Source organism: Manacus candei, unplaced genomic scaffold (assembly GCF_025592945.1).
Source record: "Manacus candei isolate 608988 ecotype Guabito, Panama unplaced genomic scaffold, ASM2559294v1 h1tg000017l, whole genome shotgun sequence".
NCBI classification, from domain to species: Eukaryota; Metazoa; Chordata; class Aves; order Passeriformes; family Pipridae; genus Manacus; species Manacus candei.
The window spans coordinates 18,964,828-18,991,672 of NW_026138065.1; the positions used below are offsets into that span (position 1 = coordinate 18,964,828).

At 38.3% G+C, this 26,845-nt stretch overlaps 1 long non-coding RNA gene across 1 annotated transcript in view; it reads right to left on the reverse strand.

Moving 5' to 3' along the window:
- Positions 1 to 281: 281 nt before the first annotated feature.
- LOC127469163 (uncharacterized) overlaps positions 282 to 26,845 on the reverse strand; it is a 96,232-nt gene continuing 69,668 nt past the window's right edge. The window contains exons 6-12 of the long non-coding RNA XR_007903875.1: positions 24,670 to 24,791; positions 10,396 to 10,502; positions 6,488 to 6,693; positions 3,603 to 3,746; positions 2,108 to 2,254; positions 836 to 957; positions 282 to 694 (exon numbers count right to left, since the gene is read on the reverse strand). This is a non-coding gene — a long non-coding RNA (uncharacterized LOC127469163). The remainder of the gene's footprint in view (positions 695 to 835; positions 958 to 2,107; positions 2,255 to 3,602; positions 3,747 to 6,487; positions 6,694 to 10,395; positions 10,503 to 24,669; positions 24,792 to 26,845) is intronic.

The window sequence follows — 26,845 nt, forward strand, 5'->3', positions numbered from 1 at the left end:
ATTAAAATAGGCGATCATCTTTCCTGATCCTTCAGGTTTATGTCAAGGGTCAGCAGTGTGGACATCTAATTAATTAGCCAAGGCAGAGCACTTGCGCACCAGCATAAATTGTATACATACTTTAAAAACCCAATAGCAAATGCTCATGAAGTTATCTTACCCTTAATTTCTCATGGAAAGATACCCAAACACCCAATATGTTACCATAACAAAATAGAAGTTCTAGACCTTGTCTTTGTTACAGCAGCAACATTTATTAACCAGATATCTTTTTCTGTTGCTGAAAGATGACATAGAAGGAATCTTTTCATTCATGACTTTTTTTCTAAGATGTAATAAGGTGGATTTAACAACCTGTCTATATATTATTGTGCTACAAACTATACAGTCATGACAAGCAATACAGAGGGATAATTACTAGGTCCTCAAGTTTCCCTAAAGGACTGGGAAACATAATTGCCAAAAAATTGGTGTATTTGTTTACAGAATAATGTGTTATAAGCTTTTTGGTAAGAACATGGAAAAGAAAAGGAACATTTCTAAGATCAGGCATAACATTAAGGAAGCAAGACATTATGTTGGGAAATGTGTGGAAAGCTTCATCTTAAGTTCACCTGGAGCCAGTTTTGGATGAAGAAGAATTTATAAGGCACCATTAAAATTCCTCTTTTCAATCTTCCAGCATGTTCTCTTCCTGGAAAAATAAGTTTTCCAAAGTATGATACATATACATAGTAAGGAATACACCTAAATATACTAATAAATGCTTAACTAGGGTTCCACAAAACACATTTGTGTAAATTAGAGAGTTTTTCCCAAGAATTTGCAGACTTACAAATCTTTCCGCAAATTATCCTTGAGAAATCATTAGCTGAAATTCAGCCTACAGCTCTTGACCTTTGAGGTACTGTCCATCTTTCCAGTCAACATTACAGTCTCATACTGGCATAGTGGGTTCTGCAAGCAGAAGACATTTCCTGGTAATTTCAGCTGAATTCTGGTGTTTTAACTGTTAAGTTAAAAGAAATGCTTTGCACATTTATAGGAGGAAATGCAAATCTTCTTGCATGGTGAAATTCAGAACGGAGTGAGAAAGTGCAGGTAATGTTAGGTTTATGTTTTCCTGAACCAGGATTTTAGTTTTTAACACAAAGAAAATAAATTCATTTTCAATCTCTCTGAAGAATAATCCAAAACTCATTGTAGCTAGCATTACTCCTTTCGGTGGCTTTCCTTTGCTTGGACCTGCCTTTCTTCCTTGTGACTATAAAACAGAATATCCACCTTATTTTCAGTTTCTCAAGGAGTGAAGGGAAGATGATTTACACTACAGAAATAGTCTAATATTATTGTGACATGTATTCTGTCGCTCATGAGTGTTCTGTAATTGCATAGATTACAGAGTTTAATAAGTGAAAGAACGGCATTTTGAAAAGGAGAGTTTGTAGTTTTTGTTGAACAAAAACAACTCTCACATATCTCATAAGTGGAAAATGTTAAATCTACTTGATCCAGCACATTATGCAAATGCAGTAAACCTTTGAAGGTTTCAGACAGTTCACCGGGTTTTTCCTAACATTCCTGTATGAGGATTCAGCATCCTTGGTCTCTGAAACTACTTCTACAAGGAACAGTGTATTAAACTTTTTAGAGATTATTTGTGGAAAAATGGTTTCTTTGTCATTCAAGATGTGTTTTTAGACCTATAATTTCCTTCAAGTGAGCACAATTCCGCTAACAGCAGTATATTATTTTGACAGTAAGTCAGTTGGCATAAGACTTCATTGTGTATGCCTTTTGTTTATATAATCCTTCCTAACAGTAACAAGGTGTTTACTGTTCAGCAAACACATTTTATTTTAACTGCCAACAGTAAAACTGTCTGATAAAGTTTGATTTAGCTAAGGAAAGCAAGTTCTCATTTAGCCCAAATAAATCCATGGTGCTATAGACAGCTGTTTGGAGTACATAATCCCCCAAGCTCTTATAGCAAGGCAACTCTTGCTATTGAATGAGCAAGAGAGAGCAGGCTCAGCTGTTCAGGATGTGCTCCATTACAACTGTAATCTATAGCATGGTACTGCCATATTGTGAAAGCATTACTCACATTCAGCAGCAGTGAAGCAAATACTCCTCTGACAGATGCTCTGCAGACTGACAGCTGACACCCTAAGCTGAGCTCTATAGATTTTTCACTAAACACATCCTGCAGCCCGGATCGATGTGGTCTGGCTGTCTGCTTCCCCCTGCTCTCCTACGAAGAGATCAACATCTAATACCATTTCTGTGAGATTCTCAGGGAGTTAACTGTCTCCAAGTGGAAAAAGTTCAGATTTCAGAGAAACAAAGAACATTTCTCAAAATAACAGCATTTTGATGCTTGAGAGAAAGAGAATTCATAAGCCTAAAGGCATTTTTATTCCATTTTATGGGTGACTTTATCCTGGAGAAATTTGCCAAAGAAATCTGATTTTTAAGGCTGTTATTATAAAAATTTTTGAGAGCAGCAGGGGATAAATAGCTGATCTGTCACATGGAGTCCAAAAAAGTTGTCTGCACCAAATGAAAAGCAAAATAGACTCCAGGATTTGCTTCCTGCCAAAATCAGAATATGTAGCAAGAGTATGTACACAGAGATCAGGATGTGCATAATAAGCCACTGCTGCACCTACACTTTAAAGAAAAAGCTATAGAATGAATCATTTTACTGTAACAGCTATAGTAATCTTCTAACCTTAACCTCAAAACACTGGTAAAGAAGTTTACTTTCCCCCTCCCCCCTTATTCTTTTATATGACTGCTTCATGAAGGCTGCTCCTGCTCCCATTGCAGACACCAGCAGAATTCCTGTGATTCACTGAGAACAGAAGCTGGCCCATAAAGTAGTTGTCACTCACCTGCAGTGAACATAAGAACAAGCACAGAAAATAATACAAGTTGGTTTTGAAGTATATCAAGGGAGGTTTAACTATAATCTCTCTACTGGAATTTAGGGATATTTGGGTTGTGTTTTGTTCTCTGCTATTATTTGTGCCACCTTCAAACAGTCTAGATCCCAATATTATAATCTTATATTAGATCTGGAAGTTTCTGGAAGGGTGACTAGCCTGTGCCTTCTTGTAGATGGATTACTAGAGCAGGGTTAATTGCAAAGAACTGAAATTCCTCCTGACTGAGAAGGTTCATGTTCTGAAAGCACATCTTGTGGCTGCTTTTCGACTTTCAGTGTGTTGTTTCACTCCTTGTTGTGTTGGACCTCATCTTTGCACTCGCATTGCATTAGTTTTGCAAATGTATATATGAAAGGTAAATGGTTATGTGATTATGTGATAATTGAATGAAGGTTACTCATTTAAGTGTGGTGGGTTGACGTCCTAACCCTTGAGCACACCACGACGTGAAGGGAAGCAGACTCACTGTTCACATCAGAAATTTGAGTTATTTCTACAATATCAGCCCTGATAACAACAAAAATTCCATTCAAAATCACTCACTTTCAACAATATTTACTAAAAAATTGAAAAAATATTTCCTACTCTTACAGCAGCTTTGCTGATTTAAGTGAATTTGTATTGAACATCTCAATGCACAGTTTTACATACCTGTTTGGACACTTGTATCAGGACTGGGCCAGCAAAGTTCTCAGTGCATGACAGCTTAACTGATGCCATGCTTGAATACATGGTGCATCTAATTTATAAATGAAGAAGATTTACAGGAAGATATCCTCGTACAGGAATGCACTGCTGTAACATAAGTATATACCATTATTTAATCAATAAAACCATACCTTAAACACTGCACACTCAGAAAAGAAAGCATTTAAAGATAATTACCAAATCATTACACTCATCAAAAAATCAACAAGCATTAACACAACATATTCAATGGATTAGAGAGATCTTTGTCAGAAAGGCATGCCCTTGCTTGAAATAAACTGATATACCTCTAGTTAGGCAAAATCATTAAATTGCACTGCTTCATATAAGAACCTATTAAAATCTCATCCATGTAGACAGCTGAACACAAAAGATGGTGCAATCCCAAAGGAAAAACTGACAAAGAGCAAATATCCCTTCAAGGAGATATGAGACACAGTCGGCCCATAGTCAGATTGCCCAAGCCATGTATCTTGTCACAAAATCATCCCAACAGTTCAGAGACAGTTTCAGACTCTATTTGATCCTTTTAGAATCAGAATAAGCAGGTTATATAGGGTCCTGTTTCCCCTTTAAAATCTTTCATCACTGTTACTGTTACACATTTGAGAGCATCACCTCCAGTGATCGTTCTCCTGCTGACACTGATGTTAGCGAGCAAATAAAAAATTCTAGCCATAAATGGCCTAATTGCTTTAATTTGGTTTATAACAGAGTCTCTTCCAAATAGGGAAGATAGAACTAGTGAGCCTCTGGAATGATTTTTGCTTTGAGAAACACTCTTATGAGTCTGTCTAGATACAGGCCCCTTCTGTCTGCCTTCTAGTCATAAACACATATGAGAAAAAGTTCAGGGTAAATTTTTTTCTAGTTCCACAGTAACCTAGTATAGTAATAATGTTCCAATTTTTAAAGCAACTTCTAGATAAGAATTTCAAGGAATTTGCAAAGGATGATGCCATTTTACAAAGGGAGAAATAATGATGTTGAGTAGCCAGCTGCTTAGAGTCAGCCTTGTCCAGTCATTGACCTTAACACAGCTGCAGCGAGGGTTCATGTTGATTTGGGGAAGAAAGGTCTGCTAGGACTCCACCAGCATGCAGGCATCTCAGGGGCCTAATGCCAAGGCCACCACTGGCTCCTGGCCTGTAGTCCCCAGAGTTCCCTGCTGAAGGAGAGCAGCAGATGGCATGCTGACCATAAGGGATTGCTGCATAGTTCTAGAGTGTTTTACTTTGCCTGGAAAAGCAAGCACAAAGCAGCACAGAGAGGCAAGGAATTTGTACTCTGTGCTGAGACTCAGCATCTTCCTCCCCAGAAGCCCTGGAGAAACAGAGACACAGTCAAGAGTTTGCCAGTCCATATTCTCCCCAGTCTCTCCTCAGTCCCTCCAGTAGAGCAGAGGGTTTGATGGAGGATGTTCTCAACATACTGCCTTTTTCCTACAGTGGATCAGGAAGGCAGCAAGGGAACCATGAAGGGGAGAAACAACCAGCAGCAGCAGCAGCAGCTCTGGGACCCGGTATCAACACATTACTTATGAAACAAACCACTTGAAGATGCAAGTGGAGAGCATATATGTACCAACCAACCCAAACACAAATTAACTTCTCAGCTAAGTTTTTCCTAAGGCTTGCAGTCACTGTGATGACTCAGATAATAATGAGGCTATTGCTCTAAGCATCCTGAACACTCGAGTCAGACTGACCTTGGCCGGACATGACAGCCTGTACAATAGGCTTTGTATGTCCCTGTCTTTCTGCAGATCTTGCAGAAAACATTCACACCTGCGTGGAGCATGTCTGTAGAAAAGGCATGAAAATCTTCAGCTGACTGATATTTTCAAGCATACAAAATAAGTAAGGCTAAAATTAAACCTTATGTCTGAAGGGCTGGCACCAGCCTTTAGAAAGACTTAGATACTACTTCAATTCTCCGTGGGGGGAGGCTGAAATATTTTGAAAACTTTGACTGATGTATAGGAGGGTGATTTTTATTCTCTTGTAGTGCAATACACAGTCATTAACACCTGAGAATAGAAAGTATGTGTCTGAATACCTCATTTGAGGATTATTTTTCTCAAAGTTTGGTAATCCCCAAAAAGAAGGACTTCCCTCATACACAGAAATTTCCTAGAAGAATCTTTATAGCCTTCTTTATAACCATCGATCTCTACCATTATATTAAAACAAATTATGTTGAAAGCTGTTAAGAACAACTTACGTAAAATAAATACAGCCTATAGAAATTGTGGGGGCAAAGTAACAGGAAAGATAGCATGCATGACTATAAAATAATTTAACTCTTTAGAGAGGAATCTGGGCATATCTGCTTTATGTGTGCACTGCAAACACTATATTAACTGTGTCAGTAGAAGTACATCAAACAAGAACCAGATACATCACAGAATTCTTTACTGCTCAGATTTTTATATTAAATCTTGCAACTGGCTTTATATTATTGTCGTTTCAAAATCTCAATGAGTTTTCTGGTCCTTGTCTTCAAGATTGCACACATGTGATTAACAGCCATGCATACCCAGGGAGCATGAAGATCAACTAAGTTCTGCAATATTTTCAGATCTGCCCATAAGCTTCCAGCTCTTTAATACATACTCATTATCATTATTAGATGCAGTATGTATTGATTCTTTGAAAGAGGTTAGAAGTGGAAGAGACCCACCATGCCAAACACTGGGACAAGCTTAAGATGTCCAGCATTTCACAATCAAGTACCTTTAGACAATTTGACATTGTTGGGTGGTTTCTTTAGTTCCTTCAGGAAATTCTTTCATCACCCAGAAGAGCAAAGCATGGGGGAATTTTTACCTGAAACTTCATATAGGTTTTCCTTGTCCAAATTAAACCATTTCATCTTTGTGGAGTTACTAGTCAATAGCTCCTCTTTCATGAAATTTAAGACTGCAGCAGAGAAGACTGGAAAAATGACAGCCAAGTGTGTTATTCTGTTGCCAGTGCTTCAACTGCATAGGTTTCAGTGTGATCCTCACATGTAGTCTCTCAGGAACCTGTAGCTGGTACAAGAAAATTTTATTTCACATCAAAAGCTACTATACTTCTATTTTACATCTCTTGCATATACGCACACACATAGAGTCTTAAACCCAATTAGACCAAAGAAGTCATATGCACACCCTCGGAGAGAGAAAGCTCAGTCCTGACAGTATTATATGTTTCGACTTCAACTGTGTATATGTTTATAGAGGCATATGCATGTGTGTTCTGTCATCATATGGTATCACTGCATTCAGGACAGCTGAAGCTATAAGCTTTATCCTTTCTGCATATTTATGTGACAGGAATGTGGAAGCTCTCTGATTAAACAGAAGTTTCACAATCATCTACTTCATTTCTCTCCCAGCCAGAGAGAAATGTTTTCTGCATTTCACAATCAGCACTTCAACATTTACAACACATCATCTCTCCCTCTTTCTAGATTGGAATTTCTGAGCCCCTATTTGGAGTATAGTGCATGCATCCACTTCTCCTGTAAATGGCCAGAAAGGATGAACACAGTGTCTCTTGAGCTTGTATGCACTCCCCTCAGAAATCCTGTAGAAGTACCCGAGAAAGTCTTTGCAGTTTTCTAGGGATTTTTTTACCCTTTATCCAGAAGTTATTGGTCCAAACCTTCTCTTCACTCACAGTCTGTACTGTAACAGATATTAACAAATGTTCAGACACAAGATTCTTCTATGAAAAGGGATTTTCAGATGAAATCACCTCAGAAACCAGGGGAAGTCTTGTGACTGCTCTACCTGGGACCACTTTGTGCCTGGTATAAAGTGCCCATCTTCACACTGTCACAAAACAGGAGAGCTCGGTATGCTTAGTATGCTTTTTTTTTTTTTAAGTAAATGAAAACACCACTAAAATGGAACTGGGCCAAACTCTCTGCAGTGGAAGAAAGAAGCCAACTGTGTAGACTTCAGGGTGCAGATTTGCATCTCTAATGGTAAAAAAATGTGGCTGATTTTCCTGATCTCATTTTTTAAATGTGTTTATTTGATTTTATTTTACCAGCAAATTTATGCAAGTATGATTTCTATGTAATAATCCCCATATTTTTTTAATTACCTTGCCATAAAACCTGAATAACTCTCCCTACTTTGATCTCCAACACATTCTGGAGAATACTGCACCAGGCATGTCTAAATCAGTTAAGCCATGCACAGAGCTGTTCCTGCAGGGAAGCTTTCCCACATCAGAAGATTGTGTAATAAAACTTAACACAGCTCATTAATTTTCTCTCTTAACCAATGCATCTGACAAGAAGTGACTTTGAAAACCTAAAGGAATGACACAACTCTTATGCTTTGCGTGAAACATCTGTTTTCAGCTCCTTTGCTATTAAATTGACATCTTTTTATTTGAAAAGTTCCTTTTATTTCCCAACTTCCTGCAATTGGTAATGTATATATCCCAAAGAGCTTAAATTCACAGCTTTTAAAACTTGATTAACTAAATGCTGGGTTAGTCCTGTCCCAGAGGAAAAATGCCTCTTGCACAGACAGATTAAGTGGTACAGCTATGCTTTTTAATCAATTATTAAGAATTTGTTTTTTCAAGCAATGTCAGACTTCATAAAGCATCAAAACATACTTCCAATCCCAAAATAATGTAAACACCAATATGATTGCATATGAAAAATATTAGCATTCTCAGATCTGGAAAATCGATAGAATGCGAGCATGTCATACTGCCTCTCTTGTCCATGAAGGCCACAGACAATATCAGGTTTCTGACTATGAAGACCTACAAAGCTACCTGCAAAAGCTGAAATCTTGCATGAGGAGTTAAGGTGATTTTCAGCAGAAGCAAAACATCTTAATTACTATAACTTTTCCTTTAAATTCCCATTACTTACCCCCATATTCTTATTAAATTACTCCCCTATAGTTTCAGTTCCTGGTAAACTGGGGGAGAGAAGACCAAAAAAAAAAGTCCTGGCAGGATTTTTTCAGACCATTTCATGTTATGTGCATATATCAAGCACAGCTAAACTGTGTAAGCTGATTCAATTCCAGTCTGATGAACAAGATGAATGCATTTAATTGTATGTTGTGTTTGCGTGGAAGTGAAGTACTGTTTTGGTAACTGTGGTAAACCAGCTACACCCTACCAACTAATGCAATTTTAAGACCTTTGAACTTGTTCATACACCTTCAAAAAACTTTAATCTTCAGTGTAGTTTGCAAGGAAGGCTTAGCAGCAAGAAACTGTAATAAAACTATTGAGAATCTTCAATATTAAAGAATTTGGGGAAAAACAGGCCCATATTTCATATTACGAGTTCCACCTGGTATCTCGATTGCTTTGAAAAGATGCATTTTTATTAAATGATCCAAAGATTGTCAGTAAAGACCCAGTCCTGGAAGTCAATGAATCTTCAGACAGAATTTTAAATAAGATAAATTGGGCAGCACCCTGAAATCACACCTGCCTCAATGGAACTATGTAAGTGTATAAACTGCATGCAGGAGCCTTTGCTGGATGGTGATCCCAACCAGAATAAACTGGGAAATAGCTTGATTACCAAGGGGAAGCTTTCCCTCCTCTTCCTTATTCCTAGGTTGTCTCATAGGCTTTGCACAGCCTGTGAATCTGAGCGTGATGCTCAGCTACTGCCTGTGAGCCTGGAGATTGCTCACTCTCTCTGTTCATTTTCTAGAGAAGAATAACTTTTGCCAGATCTATTCTTAACCCCTGTCAGTTCCAAGTGTGCACCTTTTTGTTACACACACTGCAAAGAAGAATTGCACTCAAAGGAGTAGGTTAGCATGTCTTTTTACTAAACTTACACTACGGTGTAAGTAGTGCCTTCTATCAAATAAAACATGAAGCTCATGCCAGACTGGCCACTAATGCTGTCATTTTACAGTCCCAGTTAAATAAAATGCACAACTAGAAAGACAAGAAGGAAGGGGAGGAAAAATATGTCCCTTCTGACATTGTAAAGCTGTGCAACAAGTAGGAAAATAAGGCAGTAGGAGGCCAAAATTAACACAGTATGTGTAATTTATAGGATCAGGGGAGCTGAGCAGAGTGAGCCAAAGATTTTGACACCTGTGGGGAGGAATACACTCTTTAACCCATGCAGTTTATTTAATTTGGGGAACAAGAGGGTGGCTGAAAGGTACATTATAGTATGAATCAATTCTAATATTTGCACTTTGGTACCAGCTTGGCGCATCGCTGGCACTTTTTAAAGTGTGGCTTAAACAGGCATACAGGTATAAACTTGCACCTGGCGGGAGGGAGTGGAGCACCTGCTCTCTCCCACCCCTCTTTGCTCTGATAATTTTTCTCACCAGAGCTCAGCATATTTTCCTTTCTGTTTATTTTCACATAATAGAGATAGCCAACTTTGCTAATCCTACATGTTTCATACCAAAATCTTAACAGGGTGGAACGTGAGAATGACTCACTTGAGTACCTGTTGAAGAGCAGGTCTGGGCTGCCTCCCAGAAAATACCAGGGCATCTGGGTGGTATGAGCATTAGCAGCTGTAGCCACTTGCTCTGCCCCACAGAGGAGCTTCAGGTTGCCCAGAAATCTCCATGCTAGCCAAACACATGACAGTCATACTTTATGTACTTTGGGAGTCCCATCTTAACTGCTTAAACAGTTCAAGAATGCTACAGACCAGCCACCTTTGCCCCATGAAATAGGTGATTAACATCACTGTATTATCAGTGCAGAAATAAATAACTTACCCATGTTCACGTAGGAAGACATTGGCCAAACTGCTAATAAGATTCATATTTTCTGCCTCCCACTCTGCTGCACCACAGAAATGTGATGTATTTCTACAAGCTGTGCACTAGAAGACAGGAGAAAGAGACAGGGAAAAGTCATAAAGGGGGAAAAAAATCACCAAACAGTATATGGCAATACAAACCTCTCTTTTACTGCGGTGTTTTAGTGTTTGCAAGTATTAAGGGAAACAAAACAACTGTCCAAACTTTCCAGGAACAATTTCCCTTTAGGAGATCTAAGAAAAGAAGTTCATAAGGCAAAGAATAAAAGCTTTCATCTGGGTTACTTTTCCTACTGTATAAAAAAGAAGATAGAAACTACAATTCAGAAAACTAGTGGAGGGGAGAGGGAAGTAAAGACAAGCTGAATCATGTTTAATAAAAGGATTTATAGTCATTCCTAGCAGGATTCTATCCAGCTGGCACATCACATTCCTATCACAAGCTGCGCTTGTAAGTGAATTAGAGGGAGTGTTTTGCTCCAGCAATATCACCTACAGACCTATTTAACCTCACTGTAGGGACAGTGTTTTTTCCTAGTAAATCTAGGCTACCAGAAAGTATTGTGTCATGATTAAACTTAGTTTCACATGTCCTGCTTCTACAAGATATTCCAACATAACTGGACCCAGCCCAGTCACTCATAACAGAAGAAAGCAGAATTATCAAAGTAAATACTGGCTGACATGATTGATGCTGAGAAGAATAAAAGAAAAAGAGAAGAACAGTGGTAAAATTGGCACTCTGCAAAAAGACAGCCTAAAATTTATGCACCACTTTTTCTTTTTTCTTCACTAACATACCAAAAGAAACTCTATAATGTGTAGAACTGGGTATAGGCACTGTGCAGGAGCTGAGAGAAAAGAAAGTGGTGCCCCAGTATCCTTCATACCATGTCTTCACATTTCTCCTGCCACTAACCATTTTCTTCCTCTCCTATTTTATCATCTTTCTTCTCCATTAGAGCAGAACTTCAAAACATGAAATACAGTGTCTTTTTAGTGTATTTTTAAACCCCCATGGTAGAAAATTTTCAGCATTATTCATAAAGCCTCATTTATTGAGTCTTTGGATTTCATTCATATATGAGATATGAAAAAAAGCAGAGAAATATTCTGACAAAGAAACTACAGATGACAAAACTCATAATTTACATGACTTATGAAAAACCACATTACTGTACAGAATACACAGAACAAGTTCCAAAGACAGGTCAGGAATTAAGATACAAGGCGAGTGTATGCAAATTGGGAGTCACTCCTCAGTGGATGTCAGGAAGCATAATTAGTTCCAGCACAAAGTCTTCCAACAGGTCTGAGTTTATTGGAGAAATAACTTTATTACAGGGCACCATGCATGACTTGGGCAAGTAACTGCATTTACAAATGAAGCGAGACCAGCTTTGAGATCCACACTAATGGAAAAGTTTGAAAAATTGCCAGAAATATGTGTAGCTGATGCCAAGTTATTCTGGAACCCATATATCTGCCAAATCAGTTGCATATACTGCAAATTAACCTGGTGATACAGGAAGGGAGGCAGGAAAGCTGTGCCTAAGATGTGGGTGCCAATAGAATTTTACAGCTGGACTTGAGCTGTAATTGGAACCAGTGGCTACCATGCACCCATCATGGGCCAGTCACAGAGCAATCACACAACAATCACATGCCCTTTGCATGACCACCGTGTAGTTATCATGCCCAAGTCACATTCCAATCACTTGCTCATCATGTGCTCATCACATGGCAATCACATGCCCATCGTGCAAAAATCACATGGCAGTTGTGCACCCATCACACCCCAATAACACCCCAATATCACACCCACTATGGCCCAATTATGCCCCAATCACACCCCAATCACACTCCCTTTCATGCCCCAATCACTTGATTGGCTCTGGATGGGAGCCTGCTGGGTGTGTGTGGAGCACATGATTGTGGAGTGATGGGGTGCTGATTGCTGTGGGGTTGCTGTGTGATGGGTGTGTCACTGGCACATGTTTTTGAACCTCGGAGGGGGGGATACAGTGCTTCCCAACACGTGGCATTGCTGCTTTTGCAGTAGCAGAGGCATCTCTCCATAGCCTGTGGGCTATGTGGAGGGCTTCTGTGGCGGCTTTGGAAGGCACCACAGAGGTGTGAGGTCCCTTAGGCTCAGGGTCTGAGGATGCAGACTATCAGAATATGAAATTCCAGTTTATAATCCCATAGAAAAAAAAACTAACAGCATTCCACTGTATCATAACTGGTTTATTTCCTACATGCTTATGCAAATGCAAAGTTAACTTCTCTTGCTAGCACAGCACTGTTACAGCTCTGCGTTCCTGTCTAGGCTCACATTGCAAGTACAACACGACCAATAACTATTAATAAACATCTTAAGCTGCTCAAACAAACAACTCTTGATTCTTTTATAGGACTAAATTATATAAATTAACAGGAAGATGCACAAAGCAATGGTCATTAAGTGTTTTTAATGTGTTTGCTTTGCACTAAAGCACAACAGCTTGTAAAACTGTTTTTACAATTTTTGTGGTAACATAAACCAGGAAGCATTTTAGTGCAGCCAGTTCTCTCAGAGTGGTTAGAAATGCACCATCATTTGAACTCTTTCAGTGACCCTTTCTGTTAAGAGAAGTAGTGGTACATCTATGTCCTCCTAGGAAAAGAATGCTTGATACGGTCATTAAAATGACCATATCCATGGTCAGCAAAATGTTGGTTTCCATCTGGTGTTTTCATTTGCACCTATGAAAAATGAACACATACAAGATGCTGACATTTTGATTGGATGTTTTTCATAGCTACTAAGTGCAGAGGTGCAGGACTCATAGGCATTGAGGAGCTAAACTACCCTTACATACATTAGAGGTATTATTTCTCCTAGGAAGTGCTGTCACACTTAAGCTCTCTTCCACAATTCTCTGAAATCTTTGGCAAATCACATAATCATCTCTGCACTTCATTTCCCTGTTTATAATCTAGGGACAGTATTTTCCAGCTTTGAATAGCTTTGAATGTCACAAACTCATATTTTCTGGAAGAAAGACTCATTTGTTTCAGCTTTCAGATCTCTACTCAATGAAACAAACTCTACAGCTTATTAGAGGCATTTGTACAATTACCCTCTTCTAGCAGAAATCTGCACATTTGCTTACAAGCATGGAACATTTCCACCAGAACCATTTTTCCACTGGGGTATCCTTTTTTTTTTTTTTTTTAAGATGACTCTCTATTTTTGGTTTTGTTATATTAGAGAATATTCACCTGGCAAAGGGAAAACAAAGTTGGGAGCAGGACTAGAAACCATGGGGGATAAATTACTAAATTATAAAAATTATCTTTAACCAGACCTAAAGTTTGGTGTACTGAAATCTGACAGGAGCAGAGGGCTTTGCTTTTACTCTCATATCACTAGACCTCCTTGCTATGTATAGTCCATTCAACAAGGAATATTCCTTACCCACAGAGACCTGCAGTTCAGATTGGATTAAAACCCCCCAAGACATTTGCACCAACTCCTCTTTCCTCAGTCTTCTGAGGTCTGTGGCTGGAAAGCTCCCTTACTCCAAGCAGACAGAAAAAAAATCTTTCTCCATAGAGAACAAATGTGAAAAAGTTTCTATAAAATATAAATTTTAATAAAGATGTACAATAATGGAGCTACTGTGAATGCTAAAAATAAATAAGTCTTCAAACATGATCAGAGCTAACATCAACAGGCCAATGCCTAATGTCTACCAGGTTGTGGTAGAGCAAATAAGATGACAGACATGGCTGTTGTAGGACCTCTTATGCCATTTTCAGAAGCAGAAACCCTGGTCCACCCAAGAAGGGGTTAAAAACGTTCCTTCTTTCATCTGTATTTTGCCAGGCAGGCCTTGCAGTTCTGGCCCTTACACTCAAATGTTCCATGTTGGGACACAGGAAAAGCAACTTTCTGCTCGTGGTTTTCAGGGTTGCCAAAGGTTTTCTCCTCTCTTGTTTAGAGTCTGCTAGGAAACACGAGATGTTTCATATCCAGAATGATGTTAACAATTGCAGACATTGCTTTCCTTCATAATTTTTACAGAAAAAAGTGACTGCAGTAAATCTGGTGTGACAGCTGAAATGATGAGAATTACTATCCCGAAAGAGAGCTCTGTAAGGTTTATAAATCTCATCATTTTTAAAAGGAAAATTATTTTTTACTCTGGGCATCTTAGGATCATAGGGTAAATTACCCTGGGTACTAAAAGAGCATAAGACAAGCTGTATTTCTGAGCTTGAGCTCTCCAGCCAACTTGCATAAAAGGGATGTTCAGAAACTGGGAATAGTTCAGAAAAGGGTTAGAGGAATGGGTCTCTGTCTGGCAAACTTGTCTTTTCCTGAAAGACTGTATAGATTCAAACTTATCCAAAGTAATTTGAATGCTTGACTTGATCAGAGTCTATTAGCTCATCCATGCCAAAAATACTTCCCATCTTATAAATCATCACATCTACTTCAAGCTTTTAGACAGGGATATGAAAAAGTCCAATGGCTGGAGCAGACAAAATCAGGGTAAAAGTAATGTGCATTCTTCCTTGGTAGGTAAATTAGCACTAAAATAGTCTGTTTGACATAATACATTCTCTGACACTTGAAGACTTAATAGCAAAAGTGTCTTTCTGAAAAAATAAGCCTTGGTTGAATTCAGATCTATAAGCTTCATGAGAGAATGGTTGGTAGAAATGGCTAAGAGATCACTGTTGAGATCTGGTCCTGTCTTGAAATTCAGGAATCTACATAAGAGCTGCAGTCTCATGGAGATATTTTCACAATTTTATCGGTAATTTTCCATTCATGCAAGCACTGCCAAATTTAAACTTTCTGGATATAAAAGAAAACAAACCTGGTGGACCTCTGCAAGCATCCAAAAGCAGTGGTGAATTACTCCAGCTCATTTTGAAGTAGCTGCTCTTGTCCAGATAAGCACAACAAGCCAACATGCCCAACGTTATACCAGCAATGTTTTGATGGGGAGCGCATCTCAAAAACATAATCCTCGGTCCAGTAATCCTTGGTCTATTAATCCACAATCCTTGATCCATCTGTACTTTGAAGAAATTCTGTGGAGCACACCTCCTGTTGTGTACAGCCCATTTTAGTTTCAGTTCATTTTGAAATTAAAAAAGGAGGCGCTATGGATTGGCCCTTTGCAACAAAACAATGCAAAACTATACTACAAAATGTTGTTACTTGTCAAAATCAGAGAAGTCCCATGTTACACAAGATTAAAAAAAATGGTACCTCTCAATAACTTCTAACTGCAGACTCCTGTCCTTCCAGTCCTCAAGCCTGCCAGTAACTTCATACCTTTCTCAGTTTGATTAGAGGCTTATAATATGGGCATGCGAGGAACCTTGTCTGGCAAAGCAGACTTTGCTTATTAACATTTTCTGCCCCTAGCTTTACACTTCTTTGACTAATCAGGAAAAGAAGGTAGGCACCTAGGGCAAGAGCCCAGGTTAGAGCCCAGTAAAAGCCAGAATTGTCAAACTTCTGGCTTTTCAGAGAAAAATAAATGCCCAGAATATCTCTCACTGACCACCCAGGAATCACAGGATTCTAAAATCAAATACTTCTGAAAATTGCAGTTTAATAAGAAAAGCAAAAGCCAGACCCTTCCTTAATTACATATGCTTTGCTCATATATTTTGACAAGTACAGTTTGCTTCTCATGCATAATACTTTCTAAGATATTGGGAAATGCACACAGTACGTTTTCTAAAACATAAATAATTATCTGACAACTCACTACTGAACCCTGCTCTAAAGCCTTTAAAAAATTGAAAATACTGGCGTATTTGGGAGCAAAATTAGGGGATCATAGAAAATTCACAGATAACTAATGTGCAAGTATTTCACTTGACTTTGGTGAAAATAAAATTGATGGACACTGCTGTGTCAAGATTATGACTACTTGATGAATGATTGCTCCTATGGGTGACTCTGTCCCAGAAAGTCATACTTTTCTTTCTCCACCTCAGCCAAAATAAATTGGCTGAACTTTTCTGGGCACTTTGTAGTGACATTCTAAAGGTCCTTTATTATGACTTTTATAACTATTCATTTTTAACATTGGAATGACATTTAAATGCGTGTCCACCTATACTGTATATAAATCGAATAAATAATACATAATTTTCTTCAAAATCATTGCCACCTTGAAGCTAATAGAATGTGATTAAAATTTATCTCCATCTGGCTCTTTTCCCATTGAAGACTTACAGTTTCCCCTGGTACCTTTAACCTGTAAGAACTTTAAAATATCACGGTTTTGCCAAGTGGAACAGGACTAAAATGACACTGTGGAGTAAGCCAGCCAAAACATTAATAACTCATAAGCACAGTTCAATCTTTGGAGATTTTTAGGACGAACCAGGCAACATCCATGTCATTGTTGATTTAAGACCATGATTTGAATATATGAAAATATATTAAATATTTCAGCTATACAAATCTCTAGAGCAATTAAAATAAAAGAGTTCTGAAACTGCACTATTAAAATTTTACTAGACAATAAATCTCGGGCTGTGGGGGACCATCAAAACACTTTTATTGCTCTCTTCTTGCTTTTAACTTAAGGATGATCACAAATATAATTATTTAATTAATATTATGGTTAGTTCTGCAACTAAAACAGTAATAAAGTTCTTGATCTGTAGCTGACTGTTCAATTTTCTCCAAGACATTGCTTAGGAAAAAAATCCTCTACTGAAGTTTCAGGTTTCACAAGCAAATCCAAGAGTTTTTTTGAACAATATTTACAATTTCCTAGGCATATACATTTTCTTAATGGGAAAATAATTCGTGATATAATAGTAGTCAGAGTCTACTACTTGTTTAATATCTCCTTTTAGACTTCCCATAATAGATAGAAAATTCATAAGAAAAATGCAACTTCCATTAAACAAGCTGCAAAATAGTCATCCCTGTGAAGCCAAGGGACTACATTTGTAATCAAATAATTCTCTACATTACTAAAGCATTTGCCTTTCTTACTTTTCTAAAAAGGAAACTGCTCACTACTAAAATATAGCTTTCAATTTGTGTAGGGTAAAAATTTAGTACTTAATAAGCATACTTACCAAAGACTTTTAAAAAATTAATAGAAACCAAATAAATCTTGGCTATTAAAAAAAAAAAATCTGACACACAGGTTGAGTTATACCAGCCAGCACAAGTACACAGTAAGATTCCAGATGTGCTATTTTCCTGTACACTGACAGCTATCAAACCCACCCCTGCAATAAAAAAGTCCTGAAATGGGTTTTTAATCAGGTCTAGATTTCCATTAGCCCATGAGGACTGATGTCTGTGTGTTGTGGTTTTTATTCTTTACAGCACATGCCATTGCTCTTAATATGTGGGGAACACATATTAAGTCTAAAGCTTTTTTCAGTAACCTCCTGAAATGGATTTTTTCATATCTAAATTGAAGCCAAATAAACGTTATTAACAGCTGTATTTTTACAAAGTATTTGAAGGAAGGGTTAAACTCAGGATTGCTCAATTAACATTTTCCAGGCACCATGTAAGGCCAGCATGTTCAATGGATGGACAATGTTAAAAAAGGCTCTGAAGTATGAAAAAAATATCAAGGGAATTCAAATAACATGACAAGTTTCAATAGAAATAAAATAAACCCCAATCTGTCTCTTTGAAAAACATTCAGAGGTTGGCTTCGTTCTAATTTCCACCTTCCTGGAAACTGTTAGATAGCTATCAATTTCTTCTTATATATTTATTGTAAACATTGGTACAAGATGTTCTGATTGTTTCCAGGAAAATCCTATTAGTTACAGTTGTACAGAATCAATTTCACATAAAAATCATACAGCACAGTTACAGACAAAAAGAAATCTCTAGGCATCTTGTGCAATGAACAAACCACTGCGGTTTATATCCTTTGAAAAACTTCAGCAGAACAATTGGCATCAGTAGAAATACTGCAAATCAAAGATATTAAAAGAAGCTGTTTGGGAAAAAACATTTAACCAGAGTTTAAAAGCTAAAGGAAAAAATTAAATTATTACTATTGTTTGTGTCCTAAAAGGGTGTAATTTACCTCAATCACATCATGCAGACCAATATTTGGACTCATTAAGAAACTGGCATATTTCTTTACTTTGAATAGATGTCGAGAATTTGACATTTTATACCTTTGCAGTGCAAAGATCATTTGCAATTATTGCCAAAATAATAGCCAACTGTATGAAAAAAAATAGTCAGTCATGTGAAGCTTATAAACCAGTCTGCCTTCCGCTTCCCCAGTCTAACTGCACATAACTAATCCTCCAAAAACAAACCCAAAATGAATAAGCAAAACCTTACTTAAAATTTTGATATAAAGTCATGTTTTTAATCAAGAACAAAGTTTAAATTGCCCCTCAGCAATTTCAACACTGGCTTTATTTTTTGACGTGGTTATGGAGAAGCGTGTATGTTCAATAAAGTTTAAGAGAAGGGTTTCTATTTTGCCACGTTAAATGAGTCATTCTGTTTTTTTCTTTAATTCATCTTTATGGTCGATACTAGGCTAAAGTAATACCATAATTTTATCTCCCTTTTCTCATCTATGTCAGTGCTTTGTTTTCACTATAAGGACCAACAATCACAGTTTGCAGATCCATATACTAAGCCAAATTCAAAGTTAAAATAGGGAAACTCTGCCCCTGTTGACCTCACTAAGTTTTTCAATCCTGCTTTTTTTCCACCTGCCAAAGGCAATGAATATGCTGTGATACTGCAGACATATTTGCCCATCACCTCACCTGTCCCCACAGCTGGAGAAATGCTGCTGTGAGCAGGTAAATTCGGAGCACAGAGCTGGAAGAGCAGAGTATGAAGGGCTTATCCTCCTTTGCCCAGCTACCACATGCCTGGCACTGCCCCATGCTATGAAATACAAGCAGAGTTCCAACTGAGATTAATTAGGAGGTCTGTTTAAAAGCCAAAACAAGCAAACCCTCACTTGTGGAAATTATCCTTGGACTGCCATAGAACAACAACAATTTACGCTAGCTGAAAAGCCATCTGAGGAGGACCTTCTTGCTCCTCTTTCTACTTCCAGGCCTGGAAAAGCAGAAGTCCTTCACAGCAAAAGTTGAAGTCCTGATAGTATCAGAGACACAATTCTCATACATCATCTCAGCTCTGAGAGATGAAGCTTTACAAGAAAAAAAGACCTGACAGCAGCAGCCCAGCTCTGTGGCCAGCACCTCCATCTGTGATGGCAGACACCTTTGCCGCTGCTGACTTGAGTAGCCAAAAGGCAGCAGTGACTGCCTGGTGACAGTGCCCAGGTCTCCACTGCCCAGAACTTTGTGCTGACACGAGCAAAACAACAGGACCAGCTAGGCTGGACTTGCCTTTTTGTGCAGGAGGGCTTGCACCCTGGGCCTGACACCTGGAGCCCCACTAGGTTCCTTGGATGCTACAGCGAGCCCTCTCCAAGCTCAGAGGAGGCAGGAATCAGTCTTGTGTCTCCCTCATGGTCCCACTTGCCACAATCTAGACAATCTAGCGGTACCCATATTCATAACATAAAATGAGATTCCTTCAAGTTTTCATCCACAGCAGTGTTGTTGCTTGAATTTTAGTCAGATCCACATAACTGACTGTTTCTATAAAGGGATGGAATACCACAGAAAGACTTATGGCATCCATGCTAATACCAAATGAGTTGTCGATGATTTATGTTTATTAGAGAAAAGAATATCAAAAGGATTATTAATGGTGCTACCACAGAGCTTTAGAAATGGTGGATAGCACGAGCTCAGAAACTGAGGAAGTGGATTTGGAGTATGCAGGGCAGAATATGAGGTTTTTCTTTTGGTAAATAGCAGCCTGTATGAATACTAAATCAAGTAGCCACTTCATTAATCTTTTAACAATTTTTTTAAGGGTTTTCTAACGTTTTTCTAATAAAAGTCATACAAGCTAACTTTGAAATACTGGCATTAAAATCCATCAGTTAATCTGTGTGTAGTTCTTGTGGAGACTCAGATGACTTGTTTCCATTTTTCTAACATTCTTAGCCATTACTTTTTGTTTCCTTTGCTTGCAAAACTAAACTTCTCTTACTTGATCCAGGAGTTTAAATAAGCCAGAGCTAACAAATAAGAATCAGAGCTAGACTAAAATTTATAGCATTATCTGAAGGAATATTTTGCTTTGGACAATATTTTTTTATACAAACAAAACCACAGAGAAATGTGAAAATATCTACCCATTGAAACACAGGCAAGCTGAAGTTCTCCTGGGCATTTTGTACTGCTTGCCAAATGTGTGTTAACTGTAAAGATGACATAGAACAAGCCTGAACTGCATATGGCTATTCCTTGCGCCCAACGTACCATATTGCATAATTTTTTTCCTTACTACAGATAAAGCTCCTTTCTCACATCCAACAGAAGGTGAGTGACAAGAACCTTGTACACTATGTGCAAACTTTCTTGTGGGGCTGAACAATCAGCCTGTTCACAACAACCTCTACCAGGGAGCACATGAACCACTGCAGAAACCTGCATTCTTCTGTGCTGGTTTAAAAGTAAACCAGCAGGAGAAATGAACCTAACTCAAGAGATTACAAGTCAGAGATACAATCTACTAAAAAGACTACAATAAATAAAATTATACAGAGAAAACTGATTTTAACCCCCAAAGACAGATGTATAACCCAACACCCTGGGACAAGAACAGAACAATGTTCACCAGCCCCTGTGTTGAGCACCACAGAGTCCCCCTGGGTGCAAAGTAAAAGAAAAGAAAAAGCTGTTGGTCCAGATGATGATCACAGTCCTGTTGAAGTAACGATTGCAGTCTTGCCAAGAGTGGCAGTTGCAGTCCTACTGAAGTTCTGGTCCTCCTCTGGATCCAACAGGTGGTACCAGAAATCCCCAAACCTGAAGTTTATATATGCTCAAGTTCAGGTGGGAATGCCTAGTACCTCCCCCAGGGCTGGGAGTTTCACAATGGGTGATCTAACTCTGTGAGTCATGGGATATTTTTGGAATCTTTTGATGGTCTGGGTGTTGCAGCTGCCTATTATGCCAGTCCATTGTGGCCCATTAGCAGCAATGACCCCTCAGGCTGGGTGTGAGGATGTTAATGCCTTTCTGGAGGGGAGTTATCACAGCTGAGCCATTGGTGTGAAAACAAAAGAACACTCCCCTGCTTCATAGGGTTTCTTTAACACCCAGCTTGTAGCTTGAGGTGTCAGGTGTGCCCTGGGCAGCTGCTGCAAACAATCTATTTATTAACAGTCCACCAGAAATTACATAGAGGGTGTAGAATACAGAGTTTTGGTTATACTCAAATAGTGATAAACCGGTCCCAGCCCCTGTAACTAGGACACCTTCACAGACCTGTATTTTCAATGCCCTCCTCTGGGGGGTAAGCTGTGGTTTTAGACTTTGTCATCTGCACCAAAAATGGTAGAGTGCTACCTATTTAGAGTACTTACAAAAGCTGCACCTCTGGATGTTAGGGCTTCATTAGATGTAGTGGCAGAGATGCACCGATGTGACTCAGGATGATGGAGAGCCTTATGCTCACATCTCTTTCTCAACAAAGTATTAAAAGGGACCCTGGCCTGAGCTTTGCTGCACACTTGCTAGAAAAGCTGTCTATGAAGAGAAGAGAAGCATCTCCAGAAATGATTCTTCAGACTATGTGATACCTGAATCACCGGCCCAAGGATTCTCTCTTCATTAACAGTGTGGGAAGGGGAGGATGAGCATAACTCTCACTTAAGTGTCATAGGTAAATTAATAACAGCAAAAAACATTGCTCCAAATATCCTAAAAGCCATGGACTTGATGAAAAAAGCTTTTCCTGAGAGCATAACGTGGCCACGCTAGCCTCATCCTTCAGAGTTCTCTGAACTGCATTCACACTAAGCAAATACAACAGACTGAATAGCCCACGCCACAAGCAGAAACAGGCACAGAGGGATCATTGAGATCAATAACAGCGAGCATTTTTTAGAACAAGAGTCAAAAGACACACACTGAAGCCTGAAAAAAAATACCTGTATGGCATTCAGTCCCTGAGATCAGCTGCCCTGACATTACCTTTAGAGGAGGACAGAATAAATCTGCCAAGGTTACCACCTCCTGAGGCATGTCGTGATAAAATTCTCTCAAAGCTGATTTGCTTGCCTTCAGCCAGCTATCTTTTGGTCAAGGTAATAATGGGATAGTGAGGCCTTGCCCCTTCAGACTACAGAGTACTCTTGTCAGGTTCATGGCTCTTCTTCCATATGTAAGTTTTAAATCTGAACAAACCAATATCACAGACCATCAGGTTTTCTGTTCAACAAAGGACTATGAAGCTGTCAGAGGAGAGCTGTTTGGAAAGCATTTACTTTTGTAGAATACAACACCTGAAGAAAATCAAGGAATGGTCTTGCAGCCATCCACCATGATGGATTTATCTTTCTGAAATTTGTCTCTAGTACTTTGGTATTGAATGTAGTTTCTGACACTTGTCTGATTTTTACGCTTTGTTAACAGAAAAGTTGCTTTCCTGTTAGAGTGCAGTGCCTGGGAGAGGAAGGGATGCATATGTGCACCTGCTTTTATGTTTTGCAAAGAGCTTTGAGATGGAGCTGATTGGGAAGGCACTGTATAAATTGATACGCTGTGTCAAAGGAACACAGGCTGTCTAGATACTGAACTTTCAATTTAAACCACAAAGGTAGATGGCAAGCACTAATTCAAAAACAGGTGGCTTTTTGCTCATAATATTTTATGGCTTTCATTGCTTTACAGTGGAATGAGCTAACCCACAGCTCTCCTCTTGACCTACCCAACATCCTCAAGTTTAGTGAAAACAGGTGTTTGGTATCTTGACTTTCCCTGTGCACTCCCACAATCCTGGGACTCTTTAGCAGTCTAAAAAGCCTCTTACTTTCACTTCAGAATTCAAGCCAAATAGCGGAGCATGCATAAAGTAACAGGTACATAATCAGCAACCAAAAATTTATCCACGGAAGGAATGCTTATCTTTTATATCCTGCACAAGTAAAATGCAATAAAAGGACACCAGTTCAAAAACTCGGAAAAATCTCATGGAAACGTCCTTAAAATTGGACAAGTGTGATGAGCCTGGGGCTGTTGCCTCTATTGCTCTCTATTGATATAATTAGTGTTTATGGTGGCTCTTCTAGGAACTTTGAGTCTTGCTGCAAGACAAAGCCAAGCAATAAGAAAAACCCAATTATAGTAGTCCTGATAATGCTAAAGAGGTTAAGGAAAAAAAAAGGAAATAGAAAACAAAACCAGCAGTAGTTTGATACAAAATCCTACAAGCAGGTCATATCACAGAGCAAGAGTGCTAAGGAGTGACACTCTTCTCTCAGTTGCCAGGGTTTCCCTTTTCACACGTGGTGAAAATGTGTGAAGAGAGTACTCACTTTGTAGAATTACCTGTTAAGTCAATATGGAAAAAATCTTTTCTGAAAAGTATGGCATCTTTACAAAAGTCAGTTGTTTGTTATTTAAATAAAAGGAAAAATAAATAAATCAAAAGCGAGATTAATAGACCACTAGGTAGAGAACTTGTGAAAATTTTATATGCTCACCAAGGCAATTCTGACACTTATGATGCATATTCCTCATGGATAAAGTTATATCAATTCAAATTAGTACTTAATAGGAACTAAGTAGGAGCTCTTTGTTTAAAGTGCCTATGACTTCCACATACAGTAAACATGGCTGCAGAATGAGATGCCTACTACTATATGAAACTGGTATTTTGTATAAAGCATTTTATTGGACTCAGTGCATTCAGTTTAAAAACAATGTGTGACCTGAGAAGAGGGAAAAACATCTGCCTTCTTGTGTTACATCAGTCCATGGGGGTCTGTAATTTACTTTTTTCCAAACCTTAAACGTTCAAGAATAATGGAAGGGCAAGCCAAGTAATATTAAAAAACCTCAAACAAAATAAAAGCTTAAAAATGTATATACATAAAACAGATCTGTGAAGCTGACGTGAAATATTTCAGATTAACTGGCTAGTTGATTAATGAAGCCAGAAGGAAAAAGTCCAGATCAAGTCTAACATTATGCGTGCGTGCACATGCAGACGTGTGTGTGTGTTTCATGGAGTTCAAGTAACTGATATTTATACATTCTGATTTCTCTTACCCTCATCAGTAGCCTACCTCTTGCTAATTTATAATTGATTTATTTTACTCACAGTAAAGTTCAGAGTTCATGTTTCAGTATTTAATTGGGGTGGAGCAGTAGTTCAAACTGTTTTGCCAAGACATTTAAGTGACAGTTCCATGTCCCACAGGCATGGGAAAATGTCATAAATGCCTACAGAAAAAAAAAATTGTATAAATTGCAATTCAGTCTGAAAACATTAAAGATCATCAGAATAGCTATAATAACAGTCTCACTAAAGATAAAATATCAGCAATAAACACAAAGTTCTTTGCTTCAGAAATAACAAGGCTACAATATGCTAGCTAAGGGAACCCACATTATAAGATCAAGTCACATAATAAAAACTGACACTTCTATCACCATGCCATAGATAAATGTGTGCACATATATGTCTGCATTTAGACATTGGTATATGTGGGACTGGAAGCTGGGGAACAATGTGAATGACAACACTATAGTGTTTGGGTTTGAAAGGCTATTTTTGGCACTGTGCATGCAGGTATGGCAAGAAATAAGTGAATGGACGTATTTGTGAGACCCAGAGGAGGAAAACATGCAGCAGGGAAATTGATGTCTTGGACTGAGACTCAGAAGAGCTCATGGAATGAGGGACATGAGTGTCTCAAAATTTCTCATGAACAGCGACAGGCTTCCCAGGAAACCGGCAATGATGAATAAAGACTCAAAACCTCACCTTAATTTTTCATATTTTTGGTATAGACATGCCAAAAGACCTTTGGTTCGGATAATGCTTGTGACAAGAGATAGAGAAAAAGAAAAAAAAGATCTGGAAAAAAAAAGGGAGAATACAGGAAAATAGGTAATTTTTTAAATTTACTGATAAAAAATAGGTTCTAGAAAATCTCATTTTCTCCTTTCAATTAAGTATTCATTTTAGTGTCCTTAAAAAAATATATTACTGAGGGAGTGGACACACTTTACAGATGAACTCCTGGGGAACCTTCTGAATATACAACACAAGGCAGAATAGAGACACCTGTATGAGATGTCAGCAACCATATAAACAGGGACTCATGGAAGCCATGCGGGGCTCAGCAACACGTAACAGATTTTTATAACACATATGCCACACAAATGAGCTATGGAAAGTCAAGTGAACAGTGAGAGCTATGAAGGGCCTGAAATTATCATGCCAAAACATATAGGGAGGAAAACAGAAATGTGAGAAAACCTGCAATTCTAAAAAAGGTGCTGAGAATAAGGATTGCTATCTTGTCTTATCAGATTCAAACTTAAAAGCTTTCTAGATGTTTCTACAACACAAAATAACACCACTCTTCTACTCAGAAGAGCTTTATGAGGCAGAGGAGTAGAATGTTAACAGCTTCATTTTCTGGTACTAATCTAATAAAAATGCCTAACTTTAAAATATGTCCACCTTAAAGTCACAAATCAAGCAGTATAGTATATTTCCTACAAATATTTGTAATTATCATGAAGTAGTACAGGAGCCTTAAGAATGCAAAACAAAAAGAACTCCTGAAGTAAAGCCTATTGACACTACCTCATACTTCACCGCTGCAGACGCAACGGTACAACATGCAGTAAAACTTCTTACACGTGTCCAAACTCAAGTCCTGATGCGCCTAAGAGAATAAACAAGGGCAGAAAACTGGTGTCTCAGAAATCAAACTGCTAGGTTAAAAGGCTTTCATAGTGCTTTCAAATCAGTCTACCAGGGACAGTTTTCTCTCATTAAGGGTATACACAAAAAAAGCTTTTCTGGAGCTGCTGTAGCTGAACCAAGCACAGCCTACTCACTATTCTTTTTTTTAATGACGTCCTGATCGTTATACAATCTTGACTAATTTCTGCAATTAGAGAGGCTCATTTTCAGAGACCAAGATGCTAATGTTCTTGAATTAGTTTTTATGGTTCGGGGCTTTTAATTTGAGATTTAAAAACCACCATAGCTCACAAAAAAATCAAATAAACTGAAGCTAATGAAATTCACAGAAGTGGAGTGTTCACAGAACATTTCTCACTAGCTTTCCTGGATGATTTATTGACAGCTGGTTGTAAAAACAATTTTATTAAAGGTCATAATGTTTGGTTAGGAAAAAAAAAGTTTAATTTATGGTGTAATTAGCCTTCCTGCAATCGGCATGATGCCAGACCCATCACTTATGAACTTTGGCTGAAATAAGTTTGGTGTTTTTAATTATATCTTTGAGAATGTGTTC